We start from the raw sequence: 17,203 nt of genomic DNA, 5'->3' as shown, positions 1-17,203 counted from the left end.
TCCTTTACTTGTGAGCATAAATCAACAATCAAGTATCATTTTATATTTTAGAATTACTAAAAGATTAAAAAAAAAACTGGCCCCAGGTTAAAGAAAATGATGCCTTTGACATATATAATGTAAACAGTGTGGGCGAAATTTGACAAAAGATTTGTGTGAATTCTCCCTGAAATTAAGGAAGAATTGGATTTTCTGAGATTGAAATCACCCACCCTAATTTAGGGAAAACTGATGTAAAAATCATCTGTACTGAGACAAACATTGAATTTCAAGAATAAAGAACTTCTCAAACATTTAGAGAGAGAAATAAGGGGAGCCATACCTCAGGGTTCTCCAGAGCCAGGATGATCTATACTAAATCCCCAGTGACAATGGAGTTATGACTGTGAGATTATGAAGGCCCAAGAAAGCTATGCTCATCCAAATGTGTTAATGTATAGAGGAAGCAGCAAGACATTTCCAAACATAAAAGTCTTTTTAGATATAACTATTAGAAAAATCCAGGCAACTCAAAATAAGTCATGATGAAAGAACAATGATCAGTATTGAAATCACTCATATATAAAACTATATAAATTGTGGTTACAGACATTAAATGTTATACTATATATTGTATATATGTCATAATAACATATAGCATAATATCATATATCTATATATGTGTCATAATGACAAGAAACAAAAAATGGGAAGTGGAGTGGAGAATAGTAGTTAAGAGAATTCTATTAATTTTCTCAACTTACTTGGTGGAAAATTAACAAGTATTGAATCAAACTGAAAAAATCAAGAAATAAAATTGTAAGTAGTCATATAATGTTATAGAAGGAATGTTAGAAAAAATGTAACATAATGAAATCCAGGAGGTTAAGAAGAGAGGGAGGATAGAAGAAAGTGAAAATTAGCTACTTTTCTCAGCCTTCAGAACATATAAATAGGTACTGTATAATGCTGCTAAGATCAGGAAAAATGTGCATATGTATGTATTTATATCTACATCAATGCCTATATATGTAGATAAAAATAACTAAAATAACTAACAGTCAAGATGCACTTTTATAGCTAGTTATCCATCTGTACTTATATCTTTTTATCATATGAGCAAATAAATATTTATTTGGAGGAACAAAACAAACTTTCAATAGACATTATTTTGGGGGGAGGAAATGGAGAGTGAATAGCTTTAATTTTTGTTTTATACCTTTCTGTACTGTTGGAATTTTTTTAAACATACGCATTTCTAGAAGCTTACAAAGTGTCAATGTATGTTTTTTTGCTGAAGAATTTTACTGGGCCTGTATTTGTTAGTGTTAGGTTCAGCAACATATGACAAAACAAAACTAAATCAAAATCAAAAAAACAATAATGGGTGAACAACTTGTTTATCTCTCAAGGCATTTCAATCCAGACCTTCTCTTCCAGAATCTTGGCTCATTCTAGCTTGATATTTTAAGATGATTTTCTCAAACTTGGCCATCCTGTCTAAATCCCAAATGAGGAAAAAAGTAAAAAAGGAAATGATCATTCCTGCTTAAAGATCATAACCAGAAATACCATGAGAAAAGTCCTCCTTACCTCTTATTGGTCAAAATTTAATGACCCTTAATTCCTGAGAGGCTGAGAAATACAATCGTTATCTGCATTATACTTTGCTTTCCTAAGTATATATTTTTTAACTTCCTAAGGAGAAGAGATGATATTGGGGTAGAAAACTAATCATCTTTGCCACAGTGCCTTATAATTTGATGTGTATTTTTTTATGGATTCACAGATTTCACAGCACATATTCTGCTTAAACATACAGTAAAATGCATAGAAAAATGCTTATAAATATATTGGTCAGTGAAAAAGGAGCATTAACTATATTTATGCTGTGTCTAATAATATGTAAAAAATTATGTCTGCAAATGGACAAGGGCTGAAATGTAAACATGGGAAGCAAAACCACTATAATGGCTGTGGTAATGAGGTTGTGAGGTTTTTTTTCCCCTTTCTTTCCTTTCAATTAAAGTTAGCGTTTTTCAGCAAATATTTTTAATGTTTGATCAGGAGCAGTTGAAGCAAGAAAGAAAGGACCTTGAAATTTATTTTGCAAATTAGCAAATTAGTCTTTCAGGGGCTGTGATCATTAGAACACTTAGACAACTGAGAGTCTTCCAATAAGCCAAAGAAAGACTATTACATGTTGTACATTCTATTTTATTTTGTTCTTTTACATTTTGTCCTGTAGTTATAAGCAGTTGATATTTTAGTGGGAATTTAGGAGGCACTATTCAAATCATTTTAGCTCTTAAAATCTGTTGATAAATTATTTACTTAAATCAGTAAATTGAGGGCTTTCTAACTATATAAGCCAATTACATTTCTTCTTCTTTACTGGTTTGGAAAGAAACTTCTATGATTTTAAAGCATCCCCAGAATCTGCCTTTCTCATCACCTGTGTATGAAAGATGTTATAACTGTTCACCATTATCTGACCTCCATCACCTTCCAGGACTTGTTCCTGACTTACCTGCTTAACATAATGATTTTGCAATGATCCATGTTGTTGCATTTACTTCATCCATTTTAATTGCTGAGTAATATTTCATTGTATGGATATTTCATAGTTTGTTAAACATTTTTTCTTGTAGATGGATATCTGGGATCATTTCCATTTCCAGCTTTCAGCTATTATGAGTAAGTCTGCTATAAACATTTTTCTACAAGTCTTTTGGGCAAAATATGATTTCACATATCTTGAGTACATATCTAAAGTATGAAATTGTTGGATTGTAGTGTAGAGATATATTTAACTACAATCAGTACTACAAAATGATTGTACCATTTTCATACCTATTATGGGTTGAATTGTGTACCTCCAAGATTCATATGTTGAGTCCTAATTGCCATTACTTCAGAATGTGTTCTTCTTTAGAAATGGAGTTGCAGATGTAATTAGTTAAATTAAAATGAGATCATTGGGTGGGTCCTAATCTGATATGACTGGTATTCTTATAAAAAGGGGGAATTTAGAAACAGACATACATAAAGAGGGAGAATGCCATATGAACATGAAGATAAACATCTACAAGCCAAAGAGAGAGGCCTGAAGGAGATCCTTTTCTCAGAGCACTCAAAAGGAACCAACCCTGCCAACACTTTGACTTCACACTTCTGGTCTCCAGAACTGAGACAACAGATTTCTGTTGTGTAAGCCTCCACTTTGCAATACTTCATTTTGACAGCCCTAGCAAACTGATATAACACCCAACTGCAGTTTTTGAGAGTTCCAACTGGCCTACATGCTTGATAACGTTTGATATTTTTAGTTTTCGTTTTTTGTTTTCCTTTGGTTAGCCTTTCTAGGGTGTGAATAGTATCTTGTCGTCACTTTTTTGTACATATCCTCAATGACTATTAATAAAAATGTTGGCCACCTTTTTATATATTTATTGGTCATTCACTTACCTTTTGTGAAGTGTCTCTTCAAGTCTTTTGCCATTTTTTTTTTTTTACTGGGTTATCCATCTTTTTATTGTTTATTTGTAGGATTATGTACATATTCTGGATATGTCCTTTTTGTAATTTATATATCTGAATATATTTCACAGTGTATGGATTATTCCTTGCCTTTTGGTGAGAAAATATTTTAAATGTTGGTGAAATATAATTTATCACTTTTTTCTTTTAGTGTTAGTGCTTTTTATATTCTGTCCAATTATTTTCCCCATTAAGTACATCAAATTCAACATATATTTGTCTAATATTATATGCCACTTTTTGCATGACTAGGAGGTAAGTCACATGGGACCTCTGTCAAGCCAAATACTGTCTCAATAAATGTTAATATTAAGACATGCCAGAAATTTAAAATGTAGGATTTTTTTTATATCTTGAAAAGCTGTTTCCTGTCCCATTTCCTTGCTACTTTCTTTTCAGAGTAAATTTAGTCTTAAATTTTTAATGCCAAGATTAATTTCAAGAATGTATTTCAAAAATGACTGAACCTATGGATGGATTTCTATGTAAGATTTCTTTTTCTTTCTTTTTTTACTAGAAATCAGAACATTTGTCCTTTAAAGAAATTCAGCCCCATCTTTCTTATGTAAAGTTTTTAAAGAGTTTGCCATATAAAATTTTAGCAACTAGGATAATGAGAAAGATACTTTTCTATATAAGTACAAATTTATAAGGATTAAAATTGTACTATGATAAATGTTTCAACTATAATATAAGAAGAAAAAACTCAGGTTTCCAAACTTGAATTATTTTACATTACACTTCATTTAATTATGTTTTCTCACTAACTTGTACAAGTAAGCAGTCCCAGAACATTTCAAAAAGATAGTTGTGAAAGAATAGATGTGTCTAAAATCTCAATAATATCACAGATCTCAAGCAAATAAATCAAAGATAAGTCATAATTTGCAAACTTGGATAAAGATTTCTGCAAACTCATTGACAATACTAAGTGGCAATTGTTTTGTTACATAATGTCCCTTTTCTATTTTGTTGATTTATGTTCAGTCATGTGATTGACAGCTTGAAAATATAAAATTTGTTCTAGGGACTTCCCTGGTTGGGAAGACTCCACGCTCCCAATGCAGGGGGCCGGGGTTCGATCCCTGGTCAGGGAACTGGATCCTGCATGCATGCCATGACTAAGACCTGACGCAGCTAAAATATTAATTAATTAATTAATTAATTAATCTTAAACAAAGAAAAAAGGAAAGAAAATTATTCTAAAAAGGAAATCTGGCTTTAGCTCTGTACTTTGCCACTACTTCTAGTCACTGAAAGTATCAAATTTGTTGTCTCCATATAAGGTAATGTAAATATGAGCAGTTTGGTGCCTAGGAAACAAATCTTCCATAAACATTTCCTACTTTAGCCTCACCAGTATATTAATTCCTTTTTAACTATAGTTAATCAACATAGATACATAATTTCTATCATAAACAGTATACTTTCAAACTTTTGCTTCCTGAAACAAATTTTCCCTACCTCCTATCCCCATCTTGGCCTTGGCAGTCTTCATATGATTTTGTTCTCTAAGCCCAGCTTCTTCTAAATAATCTCAGACTATTTATGAAGGAGACAGTGCAATCATCTATATTAGCCTGGGTTGACCAGAATGCAAGGTTTGAAGCATGGGCTTCCACTTTATTAATGTAGTGAGTTATAAACCTATAGAAGCAAGTTAGGGGAAAAGGGAGTGAAGCAGGAATGGAGGGAGAGCCAGTACAAGAGTGTATTGCAAAATCACATGCACTTACTATATGCACAACAGCTTGCTTGATCTCATGGGAATATCTTCTAAAAAACTAGAAAGACCACTACTTAAATGATAGTTGGGAAGGAAGTGAGAATAATCTGTTCTCCAGTCTGGTATTCTATTGTCAGGAATTTATCTGTGGGGCATTAATTTCCCCTTACTTCCAAGTTGTAGGCACTGAGCATGTCCCCTAACATCTCACACTTCAGCATCACTAGGTAAGCCCCAGGGCAGTGAATGAGAGGTGTGTGTTGTGAGGAGGGGGTGCATGTGTGACACTTTTTGAAGACCTCCTGGAGTCAGTTAATGAGCAACAATGGCAAGGCTGGGAACAGTGGCTGAAAACGCCAGAAATGGGTGATGCAGAATGGATAGAAAGTAGTGTAGAAGAGGTATCTGATACAGTACCTAAGCAAATTAATCTTTTAAAAGGAAGTCAAAATATTATAGTTATTTCCAATTGGTGAAAAGCTGTGAGGTTTACCTCTTCTTGGTTATATTCCTAATAATACCCCCTGAAATTCTCATAGAATAATTTCTCTTCCAATTGGGGTCGTATATTTCTCCTCAAAGAATGTATTTCATTAAAGAGTTTGAAGATACAAACACATGAATTCAATGAAGCCCTTGGTCAAAATTACCTTTAGCCAGATACGGTAAAATCTAATTTGGTTTATGTGTTCTGACATGCATGAACCTGATTATAATAAGTATATAACAATTTTATAAATAAAAAGGTTGTGGAGCAATTGACAATCTTTGGTGACACAGGCCACAAGGAAGAAAGCCAACTCCATGGTGGCAGTGACGTGATTAGAAGACAAGGTAGCCTACAGAATTAGGTAAATCTTAGAAAAGAGCCGGCTTTGGGAGACGATAGTTAGGTCTCTGGCATTTTCACTTTGAACCTGCAGGAGAGAATCTGGATGTAAATAGCCCAAAGGGAAGTTGAAATGAAAGACTGAATCTACAGAGAGATATTTAGGTTAGAGATATAGACTTAGTACCATCCATATGGGTAATAGTAATATTATAATCAATTTTCATTGATTTTCCTCTTCCTTCTATCTCCCAAATGACGAAAGGGTGCTTTACATAGTTTTATGTTACCCAGAATCAGAACAACATTTCTACTTTGAGGCTATCATCAATTGTGCAAATCTTAATAGGAGACATTATTAAATCAGAAGAAGTCAGTTAAACCTTCTCCCAGTTTTGCAGCTGACTAGAGTGTGGAAACTAGGGCTCTGATAATTAAATACTCACACCTCCAGGTTTGAATCTTGAAAAGTGACCAAATGATATGGGTATAGGGAGACTTTTCCATGCAGCTTTGGCAATCAGTGCTGTGAGAGTTCAGGAATGGAGGCAGTGATAAGTACTCAGTGGTATTAGGGCCAGCAGCAAAATCCTAACTAGATTGTCCCTGAGGCATGATGCTGGCTCTCTTTCCTGTTACCTAGATGCTCTTGGTAGTTACCCAACTTCTGAGCCTGGCTTTCCAGCCTTCTGTTAATATTATAAGCTACCATATATTCTTCCAGCAACATTTTTTCTGCTTGAGTTTTTTTTTTAATGTAATATTTATTATTTGTTTGTTTGTTTGTTTTTGGCTGCACTGGGTCTTCATTGCTGCACGCAGGCTTTCTCTAGTTGTGGCGAGCTGGGGGTGCTCTTCATTGCGGTGTGCAGGCTTCTCCTTGAGGTGGATTCTCTTGTTGCAGAGCATGGGCTCTAGGCTCACAGGCTTCAGTAGTTGTGCCACATGGGCTCAGTAGTTGTGGCTCATGGGCTTAGTTCCGCTGCACGTGGGACCTTCCTGGACCAGGGCTCTAACTCGTGTCCCCTGCATTGACAGGTGGATTCTTAACCACTGCACAACCAGGGATGTCCCTCTGCTTGAGTTTTAAATATATATATTGGAAACTGTTGAAGTAATTCTGTTGAGACAAGATGGATCTCCATCTAAGGTTTGATTCTAAAGTCAAAACTGATGACACCACAAACACACACTCACCAAGAAGACATGAAAAGCTTTATTTACCCATTAAGAAGCTGGCTGAGGAAAACAGTGCTGGCTCCCAAGCTGGTCAAAAAATGTCTTTAGAGAGCCAGGGAAGTAGAGTGGCTTGATATTTACAGTGATTAGGGGTGGTTAGCCTGATGAAGGTTCTCAAGTGTTCTGTGACGTCAGTTGCATGGGTTGACCTTGCAGGTACCAAAGGAGGTAACATCTGGGCTTTACATCAGCTTTCCTAGATGTGGGGCAGGAGGGGGAAGGGAGTGGTGGGTCTTTAAAGCTGTTAGTAGTCAAACCTCAAAATTGGAGATAAACTTGTTATTGGAGGAACTATTATAAGTATAAATTAACCCAGACAAATCAACTAGACCAAAGTTACAATGAATACTTTTTAAGGGAATAGAACTGTTGCCTTGTTAAGAAAAATTAACACATTTATCTAAAATGTGGTGAATGGAAAATTCAGGGGCTTTTGAATTTGATGCTTGAATTCTGATCCTTCCCTACATTAGCTAAGTCATCTTATGCTAGCTATTTAATCTCTTTAAGCCTCAGTTTCATCATCTGTAATAAAATCATCTACCAGTTGTGACAGGATCATGTGAGCAGTTCTTGTTTTCAACCCCGACTCACAATGGCAGCATTGTCTAATAGTTAAGAATGTCATCTCAGGAGTCACATGGCCTTGGTTTAAATCCCAACTCCACCATTTACCAACTCGTAAACTTGGACAAACGATGAAACCTCTCAAAGAATCAGTTTCTCCATCCAACCATTAAAAACATTGTTTGGGGGAACAAATGTGATCATATATTTGGCTCAGGATAAGAATTCACTAAATATCAACTGTTAGTATTCTACCCATCAAATGGATCCAGCTCCTTCATACATTAACAAGAGTGCTTAGTTTACTGAAGGTACTGTGGGGATATGTGACCAGGTTTCATGTTACACACCACACAGAAAAATCTTACTCAAATTGTTATTTCATGGCTTCCTTCTTCTTCACTAAGATCTTTTCTCTGCAAGTCATCGTCTCCTGTCTTTCCTTGTCCTATCTAATAATCCTATGAATTGATTATTAAAAATTAGTTCTTGCCCTCCATTCCAAACCATAATCAGTCAAATAAAAGCACAGAGGTCATCACTGTACTGAAAATTTGTTATCCTCTCATATGTTATTGGGAGAGGGTCTTATTTGCTACCACACCACTAGTGACTAATCATATTACTAACTGAACAAAGCATATGTCTGTATAAAAGGGGATTATGTCTCCTAAGAAATTGAATATATCTAAATAGTGCTACATAGGAATTATTATACTTGCCATATGAGGTTGTGGAGAGGTTTCAACTAGGCAATTTCTATAAAAACCTACTACAATACCTTGCTCATAATAGGTGAAAAATGTATTTTTGTAATTCATATTAGTTACTCTCATTTGTGCTATAAGAATCTCTTCCATATTTCTCAGGATAGTATTTAATCTTATGATGGATATGACATTTTAAAATCCTATTTGTTAAAATTTATTTCTAATTTGTAAAGCTAGTTTATTTATTTAAAGTTTAAATGCCAAATCAAATTTTATGTAGTTGAAGACACAGTGAAAAGTAACTCCTTTAAAAGCATAAAAGGGCAACTCTGGACTAATATACTATTTTTCTGGACTTTTAAATTCTTCATTAGTGTTTCAACTTTTCTTCTTCTCTTGAGATCTATGAAATATAAATTAACTTGGAAAAGAGTGAGAAATTCTCTGCTTTTACACCATGGAAAATATTCCAAGATTATAAAGTGTTTATTTCTTTGTCCCATATATAATGTTTTTATGCTTTCCAGAGCCTTTAAGTAAAAACTGCAAACAGCATATTTAGCTTGTTAGCCTTTAATTGTTTTGAGGGCATCTTTGCCTATTTATTGTTTAAAAAAAATGAACAATGCTCAGGAATATTAGAGCAAAATAAAAAATATTATAACCTCCTCCCCCAGCAAAACAAAAAATGTTAAGTTTGCACATTCCCTTCCTGAAGGTTTATAGATCTCTACTATTAGTGATGTTGAAACCGAAGAATTCTAAATAAAATCCCATTTCTCTCTCAAAGTACTAAGGCGGAACTGGGTTAAATGGAAAAGAAAAAGGGCAGCAAAGATCCTTGCATTGTTAATATCCAAAAATGCACTATCTCATCCACTTCAGGATGGAAAAAGAAAAGGTCCAGATTATTTTTCAAGGAAATACTATTGATATTGACACACAAGGCACTTGGATCAAGCCTGGAGTGCATGTGCAGAAAAGTTAAAGCTTTGACAAGAGATGGGTAAAGGACAAGATTTTCATCCCAAAACCCATTTCTTGAACATACATCCAATCCCCTTAATGCTACCTTTCTGTGTATTCAGTAAGATTTCTGCTTTTTTGCCAGAGGAAGAGTACTATGTTTAGGATATTGGTGAGGAGGAAGGGTGTTTTCTAAGCCTGGTTAAATCTAGGTTGAAAGATAAAAATCTATAAATACAGGTACAACAAATAAACAGACAAACAAAAACTATTTACTGAGCAATCAACAAGTGCAACAACAAATGCATATAAATGTATTAACACAGCACAAAAGGAATGTGTGAGTCATTACCAACTGCTGAAGCAAAGTATTATTCGGTAAATATTTGTTGAATTTAATTGCATGGATATCTTCCTAAATTGCTTTGATCTTGGTTTGGAAAGTGAGATCTATTTCTTTTCAAATAGCACAGGGCAGCAACTCTTGGGGTGGTTAATATGAGTCCAGAATAGCTGATGGTTTTTCAATGAGTCTGACTGAAAAATACTTATTGAATCCTAGGTCAAATGTGACTCTAGTCAAAAGAAGGAAATCTCTGAATTCTGGGATAGCTTCAAGGCTAAAAGACTTCTGAAATACAGAAAATGCTACTTTTATCAAGAAGTAACCATGCTTATAGCAAAACCAGGGGCTATGCACATCAGCCAAAATGTGCCTGCTTCATGCTGTAGGGACCCATTGTGCTTATTGAAATGGACATTCCGAGCTCCATTTCACACATCCTGCATTATACAGCAGCAATTAACTTTTGGGAATTGACTCTGTTCTACCCAGTAGCATGACTTGATTAGTCTATTCATTCCTCTTGCCTGCATTTGGCTCAGATGTATACTAATTTAAGCCATTTTCAACCCATAAAATGTTCAGAGAATTTTGCCTATGGAGCCATGGTAGTTTGTGATCGTTACAGTTTATCTCTCTTCCTAGAGGTGAATGTGGGAGCATGTTGCTCAATAGCCATCCTGCAACCATAAAGGAAGTTACCTGATGATAAAGCCAACCTAAAAAGGAAGCTGAAGTCAATAGAAACCCTCCCAAAGAAATGGAATCAGAGCCATAATTATGTGACCCAATAAAGGTCCTGTGATTTAGGCCAGTTTGAGAGGAGATTCTGCTATTCACGGGAGAAATCACTGTGATTCAGGATGCTATAGGGTAACTCTTCCTCTGCCTGCCTCTGAGAGGTCAGTGTGTAGGAGCACACGGAAAACTGGGCAGTGTTTGGAAGCACTGAGCTGAGCCCAGCTTTTCATTTGCTGCCTGTAAGATCTGAATCAGTCACTTCATCTTCTGAACTTCAAATTTCTTGTTTGCTAAAAATGGTAAGAACACTATTTACCACAAAAGGACTTAGAGATGATTAAATAGTTTGTGCCTTATAATAGTGATTTTCCAAATTGAAAACATTAAATAGACATAAGCGCTTTTTGTCAGGCATGGCTACATTTGCAGCCTTTGAATGCTGGCTTTCTCCACATCTAAGTCCCCTTGGTACCCAGCTCTAGAACGAGCCTCTTTCCAGTCTCTGCCATCAGTAAAACATCCCTGACCCTAAAAAGAAGCAAGATGACAATCTCTAGTTTAGAGGAAACAAAGTGGGAACTGAGTAGAAGAGAATTGAGCCTGAAAAAATAATTTAACTGTCAAAATTAAATTGTCATAAGATGTATGAAGAAAAAACAAAGTAGATATTTTCTCTAGAAAAAAAAAAAAAAAAAAAAAGACCTGTCTACAGGGCCTACATGATGCCCCTTCCTGTGAGGCATGCACCCTGGGGTTCATTCAGTTCCCATCATGCCCTGTTGTCTTGTACTTCACCATTTCACTCAAATATACTGCTTTTGGTTCTACAGGCTTTCATTTTGGTATCTTGCTCCAGCCTGATAGAGACTAATGTTAAAAATCAGCAATCTATATGCTAATATAATTTTGCTCTTTATACCTCAATTCTGATTATTGGGCTTTTGTTCTATTTCTTTAATCCCATTCCCACCTTACACTCTGGTTTATTGGATACTGTTTTCTACTCCTGACAGCAAGTTTCTACCACAGTAATCTGTTATGTGCAAGTACATTTTAGGCCTTATTATTGCTAATTATACCTTCCCCTCCACAGACTGGAGTCTTTCTCTGAATTCCAGTTACGTGTTAGTATAAATTCCTAACACTACTGTCTACATACACGCTTCTTCAAACTTTAAAATTTCCTGCTTTAGATTCCCCAGATTTATTCTCCATATGCCAGTTGAGATACCCCTCCTCTAACTTAATATCGTGACTTTACAACATAAACTACCACACAGCACATCTGCCTTTCAGAGGAAGAGCTCTGCCCACTGCAGTTCCTACTTTCTGCTTACATGAGTTACCAACATTCTTTATGCATTTACAACAGTCTCTTCAAGATTTGACTGCAGTCAAACTCTACACGACAAAGTATTTGGAATTTCAAATCTCTTGTTTGCAATACTCTCTTACTAGAAATTCTAAAATCTGTCTCTTATTTGCATTTTTATATATCTTCATGAGACAGAAGTAATTTTCAAAGGTTATAACTATATAGTGAAAGTGTTAAGTAGCTCTGCCATTTTGGACATGACTCACGAAGGAAGGATGAAGCAAAATACTATCACAGTATAAAGCAGAAATATCATGATGTAAATGTCTAGCTGTTTCTTCTGAAGAAGATGGAGGTCAGAATGCCAATACCTTATTCCTTACATTTCTTGACTTCCTAGAGTTCAATCTAGACTTTCCTCGTAGCATAGGACACTGCAGCATGGTATGCTTAAATTTTCTTATTTCTTTGTACTTCATTCTTTCAATTATTTAGAGTTACATTAAAATTTGATGCATAGTTCAATAATCTGAATTTAAGAGTGAGGATATTGAAATAAAGACACTGTTATTATTTTGAATTTTTTTCCTATTACTATTTTTAAATATACACATCACCCTAACTATACACATATTTTTACAAATTTTACATAATTTTGAGAAGTGTGAAATGGTAATTACTTATGCTTTATTACATAACTTAGTGTGAATTCTCTTTATTTTATCTTAGGCCAAATATATAAAGCTAGAAGGATAGACTGCTATTTTGAGAATTTTGGATTTCCATGTCAAATTTATCATACTCCCACAATCATTTTAAAGCTAGTTTCTGAACTTTATTATATAATGGTTTCATGTTTGTTAATAATTTATAATATGTATTATTAGACTATCAGCAGAATTGAAACTAATACTTTTTGTTTTTTAGAATTTAGCAAATTTTAAAGAGGTAACCTAAAAATCAGTGATTCTCAGTGAATTATATAAGGAGATATTTGAATTAGTATTTGGAAAGTCTGATGAAGGTCATCCTATTATTTGACAAAATAAACAAATATTTTGTTTCATCCATAAAAAAGATAATTTCAAGAATATTTGAAGGATTTAGATCGATATTTATATTGATGTGTGGAACTTAACATTTGCAAAAAACACAGTTGATTAGATAACTGAATTATCATTCTTACTGAAATATCCAAAATTAGAATATGTAGATAGATGTGTGTGTGTGTGTCTGTGTGTGTATACTTTTTAAAAATGAATCACTGAACATTTAAAATAATGAATCCATAGATCCCAGAAACAAAGTGAATACAGGACACTTAGAAAGCATTTAGGAGCCAAAACCATGTTTTTGCCAAAACCTGGAAGTTGTAAGCTTCTAATCTGGGGACTGCACAGGATATTAAGAGCAGGATCTAGTGTCTATTCCCGATATTAGAAATATAATAACATACTCCAATTTAAAGTGAGACTGGGTATAAAGTTGAGACCTTGAATAGTTACAGTCTCAGTGTAAAGATAAATGGCAAATAAATCTCACTTTGAAGGACAATCATCTTTCATAAACATGACGTTGAGTTGATGGGAAAGATCTTCCCTGGGAGCTCGCAAACACAGAATCATCATTTTCAGTGTTTAAAATCCAAATTCACGCTAACTATGCAGTCTGAAAAAATAACAGATTTTGATTTAACGTGCCACTTAGTTGACTAGCAGAAACAAGGCAGATGCTCTCTAAAGAAACTGTACTTCAATCTACTCTTCAAAAAAATTCCAAAAAGTTCTAAGGAAAATTGTGAGACAGTTCACAATTAATTTATCAAGCATTCCATGGAACGATGCTCCCATGTATCAAAGCTAACAGACAAGGTAGAGAAAAGTTCACAAGTTCATATCAAAATCAGATATAAGATTTACCAGACACAGAATATAAAGTAACCATGCATATTGTTTTGAAAACTAAAAGAGAAAAAAAATGATATGGAATAACAGGAAACAAATCAGCTTTGCCAAATAAAATAGAACTTTTGGAAATAAATAATAATTTAAGTTAAAAACTCTATGGATGGACTAAACAATAAATAAACCCAGCTAAAGAGAACTAATGAAAAGAAGATAGAGCAAAATCAACTATGCAGAATGCAATCCAAAAGACAAAGCTAAGGAAAATAAGAAAGGCATCATAAAAAATATCAGGATAGAGTTTGTTTTACCACATATATTTGGAGTTGTAGAAGACTATAACAGAGAGAAAACATGAAACAATAAGTAAAAAATTCAGACAATTGCTTAAATGTTTCTGTAATTGTGAAAAAGGAAAAAAAAAAAAAAACACAAATACTTATATCTAGAAAGCTCTCCAAATTGCTTTCAAGATAAATGAAAATATTCCCCAGCTAGCAACATCATAATGTAACTGCAGAACACACACATAAAAAATAAAGTTTTCTGAGAGAGAGAGTGAGAAAGAGAGAGAGAATTTTAAAAGTAGCCAGATACAAAGAGTAAGTCCGTTAGAATAAAACAGTTAGATGGATTTCTCTTTTCTCAACAGCAACAGTAGAAGCCAGAATACAATAGAATCATGTTCTGTGATTCCAAACAAACCAAAAAATCCATCACATAGTTCTATGTAATAGTAGAAAACAACTGTTAACATAAAATTTTATGCACAATTGTGAGGGGTCACTGAAAAGAATTGTGGAAATCCCTCTGCAAGAATAAAGGATTTATCATACCAGCTCCTGAGAATGCTTCAGGAAGACAGCTTTAAACTCTTAGTCCCCTTTGGGCGTTGTCTCAGCTGATGAAAGCTGCTTTACTGAGGTCACAGCTTCTTTCTCGTGCAGAACATAGCCAAGGTTCAAAATCTTGGTATCCCATCAACTAGAAATAGCTTTAAAGGGACATTCCACCATTCTAACTTCTGTAAGGTTGACTGAAGCTTCCACTGAAGCTTGACTTCTCCCATTCTTTAATCCCATTTTCTTCCCTTTCCTCTCACAGATGTTAACTCCAGAATTCCTAACAATATTATTGTACACTTATCTGTATATCAGAGTTTGTGTTTTGGCCAACTCAACCTGTGACAATAGTGCATTATATTTCAAGAAAGAGATGAAATAAAAACCATTCTCAGAAGAACAAACTGTACCACCAAAATACATACAGTAAAGGAAATTCTAAGGAATGCATTTAGGAAGAAGAATGTTCTCAGATGAAAGAATGAACATTTAAGAATGACAGATGACTATAAACATTGTAAATAATATAGTGAAACTGATCCAATATTTACAGTATAAATTAACATTAATGTCTAATTGTTGGGTTGAAAACAGATTAGAACTAGATTACTGAACAACAACAGATTAAAAGTTAGAGGAGGATCATTGTAATTATTTTATCCATTGTACATTATATTAAATTTATATTTTTATTGTTCAAAAAGAAGTTAAAGATGCTGATTACATTTAGGCTTTATTAAGATTACTATTCAAATTATTATTAAAGTTATAGACATGAAGAACATAATTCTCCTCTCTAAAAGAATAAAGGGGGAAAATGTAACAAAGAAAAAATATCTAGAAAATTGAAACAAAGGATGACAGGAAGAAGAAGCAACAAAGGAATAAAAAGAATTGAAAGAATACAATATATGGAACAGATAAGTCCAAATATATCTAAAATATCACAATAAATTCAATAAACTTTCCAGTTAAAGACTGTCAGACTGAATTTTAAGAAAATATAGATATTTGACATTTCAAGAAATACAAGGACCTTGAGAAGTGAAGTCAAATGAATAGTGAGCTAATGAATATCATCAAACAAGTGGGTATAGCTCAGTGACAGAACATTTGACTGCAAATATCATCAAATGAAGGGTTGTGTAGAAATATTAACAGCAAATCAAATAGATTAAGTTTTGCCCAAGATAAAAATGGTGGGATGTGAACATAAAAGATCCAACTCCACAGGAAAATAAAATAATTTTAAACATGTTTAAATAAAAACAAATTAGATAATCTCAAATAAAGTAAAATAAGCATTGAAGGACTATATCAGTAATTAATTGATAAGGTGGACAAAAAATGGAAAGGATAGAGAAGTTTTGAACAACTTAATTAATAAGTTTCATCTAAAATAAATAGAGGTTTTTATTCAAGGCCACACTAATTTCTTTAATTGACTTTTTTTTTTTTTTTACAACAGTTTTAGGTTCACAGCAAAATTTAGGGAAGAGTAAAAAGATTTCTCACATATGCCCTGCCTCCACACATTCAAAGCCTCCCCCATGATCAATATCCCCCACCAGAGCGGTACATTTACAAATGATGAATCTGCATTGATGCATCATAATCCCCCAAAGTGCATAGTTTACATTTCTTTTCACTCTTTTTGTACATTCTGTGGGTTTGGACAAATGTGTAATGACATGTATTCAAATTTATGGTATCATACAGAGTATTTTCACTACCTTAAAAACTCTTTGTGGTCTGCCTATTCATCTCATCTCAACCCCAACCCTTGGCAACCATTGCTCTTTTTATTGTCTCCATAATTTTGGTTTTTCCAGAATGTCATATAGTTGTGATCACACAGTGTGTAGCCTTTTCAGATTAGCTTCTTTCACTTAGTAACATGCATTTAAGATTCCTCTATGTCTTTTCGTGGCTTGATAGTTCATTTCTTTTTAGAAATTTTCATTTTTTTTAGTACTGAGTAATATTCCATTGTCTACATGTACCACAATTTTTAAAAATCTATTCAGCTACTGAAGGACATAAGGGTTGCTTCCAGATTTTGGCAATTATGAATAAAGGTGCTGTAATATCCACATGTCACTTTAAAATGTAGATATAGATTTTCAACTCCTTAGAATAAATATTAAAGAGCAGGATTATTTGATTGTATAATAAGAGTATGTTTAGTTTTTTTTAACCTTTCGATATCCTTTGCCTATTCTTCCCACTGGCAAGCCCCCAATTCTGGCAACCACTAATCTGTTCTCTGTATCTCCCAGCTTGTTTTTCTTGTTTGTTTCTGTTTTGTTTTTGATTTTACATATCAGAGAAATCATATGGTATCTGTCTTTGTCTGGCTTATTTTTCTTGGCTTAATGCCCTCAAGATCCATTGATGCTGTTCAAATAGCAAGGTTTCATTCTTTTTTATGACTTAACAATATTCTACTACATATATATATATATATATATATATATATATATATATATATATATATATATA

General features: G+C 33.8%; 1 long non-coding RNA gene across 1 annotated transcript in view; it reads left to right on the top strand.

Moving 5' to 3' along the window:
- The window catches only part of LOC309659159, a 1,097,080-nt gene that overhangs the window by 647,611 nt on the left and 432,266 nt on the right, over window positions 1–17,203 (top strand). The gene's annotated exons all lie outside the window — the stretch shown is intronic.

The sequence above is a fragment of the Balaenoptera physalus genome, assembly GCF_965194825.1.
Source record: "Balaenoptera physalus genome assembly, chromosome: 4".
NCBI lineage: Eukaryota > Metazoa > Chordata > Mammalia > Artiodactyla > Balaenopteridae > Balaenoptera > Balaenoptera physalus.
Note: the sequence above shows the minus strand (reverse complement) of the source record. Positions and strands in the feature narration are given on the sequence as shown.